The following is a 1,998-nucleotide window of genomic DNA, read 5'->3' as shown; positions in this document are numbered from 1 at the left end:
GGATCCCAAAGACAAAAGAGTAAACGATATCTCTTAACTAAGATGTTGATTACATCCCACGCCTCGATTGTCGCCTCCTTTAGCATTTTATTTCTACCCCCATTTTTCTTTCTGTGCCAGCCGTTCGCTGAATGCGTCCTTGCCTGCATTGTTGTCGGACGGGGACTTATTCAGATTTCATTAAACGTTTTTCTCTATTCCGCTTAAGTTATCCAGCGAGGAGTAAGCAGTAAGCGTTCGCTTGCTAATTGTATTGTCAGTTAAGTAACTGGGGCATTATTTTCCTTTTTTTTTACAGTGTCACGTACATGCAAAGGCATGGAAATTCCAAGAATTTATTTCCTTGTGATATGACACTAACTAACACATTACTAAGTGCAAATGATTTTCAACATAGGCATTTTTATTATTTACATGTTAGGTCAGTTTATGATTTTATGAAATACATACTTACCTACTTCATACATTATTATATCTAAATTGACTGTTGTCGTGAGATGCACGGCATGGACAACACTTTGAACCCCTATTTTACCATAGGGGTTGAATTTTCAAAAAAAATATCTTAGCAGATGTCTACGTCATAATCTGCATTCCAAGTTTCAGTCCGATCCGTCCAGTAGTTTGAGCTGTGCGTTGATAGATCAGGCAGTTAGCCAGTCAGTCACTTTTTCCTTTTATATATTAAAAGATTGCGACTTTAGTCATTGGTTAACTAGAATCTAATAGATGAGAAATACACATTTTGTTTTCGAAGGTACCTACTGCAATCTAAAACCGCAGAAGCCAGTCGAACTAGGAATGCGAATCACGTACAGATGTCATCTTGACGGCGCAGGAAGCTCAACGGGCTATAGACTTCACCTAATGGCCTGAAATACAATGCGGTTGGAATTGCTATCGAAAAATCTTGAACGAACCTACTAGAATTACTTTGAAACGGTATGTTAGTAAAACTACTTTCGATCGTATTTTTGCCTTCGTCTAAAAAGTAAAAAAAAATCACTACCCATATTATAAATGCAAAATTTTGTCGTTTGTTGGTTTGTTCTTCAACAAATCGCCGCATCAAAGCAACGGATCGAAGTAATTTTTTGTTCGGCTACAACCAAAGACTTGAAGGGTGGCATAGACTACTTTTGTTCCGGGAAATCAAACAGTTTCTACTATTAGATGGCATGTCATTTTTCATGCCTTTGTCCTGTCACACAGCAACAGATCAACATCAGTATCATCAGCATCTAGACAAGATATTGCGCATGGATATCTACGCATGGATAGCTATAAGTAGGCACACCTAAAAAGTAGTGTAGAAAACTCGAAAATCCAAATTGTTATATACTAATGGCAGTTTTAAAATCCACGCGAACGCATCGTAACAAATAGAAATAAATAAACTTATTGACTTGATACGTTCAGTATATTTAAAAGTTACATCGAATCACTGGCTGCCCCACCGGCGTCCAGGTTGGTGATGGGGAACGTGGAAAGGGCCCTTCCCGCGAATCCTAGCCCTCGAGAGGTCCTGTGGGTGATGGAAGAGGTGATCCGTCGCTCACAGTGCGGTCCTCGGGTCGGTCGGTGTTTGGGAGCACGCAATGTCCCAGTGGTGGCTCTGGTGAGGTGGACATCCGCTGGCGGAGTAACGAGGTGTTGTCGGTCCCTTGTGCTCATCAGCGGTGGGATGGAACTTCGTGAGGTTTTTAGTCGGTATAAGTCCGACATAACCATTGTACTCCCCCGTGGACAATGGTTTCCATGATTGATTTTCCTCACGAGAAAAAAGGGTCTTTTCAGGCTGCTAAACTCTTAATTTGAGAACCTCATTCATCTTGTATCGCGAATCCTTAGCTAATCATAATTCTTTGAAAAACTGTACCCTCAATCGGGGGCAAATTGAGTTACGAAAAAGTTTAATAAGATCCAAAGTAAAATCTTCGTTCTCTTTGAAAAGATAATTCTGTTCTGGTATCATGAGAACATCTGACTTTAATTTTA

This window comes from Maniola jurtina, chromosome 6 (assembly GCF_905333055.1).
Source record: "Maniola jurtina chromosome 6, ilManJurt1.1, whole genome shotgun sequence".
Lineage (NCBI taxonomy): Eukaryota > Metazoa > Arthropoda > Insecta > Lepidoptera > Nymphalidae > Maniola > Maniola jurtina.
This window is presented reverse-complemented; position numbering follows the sequence as displayed.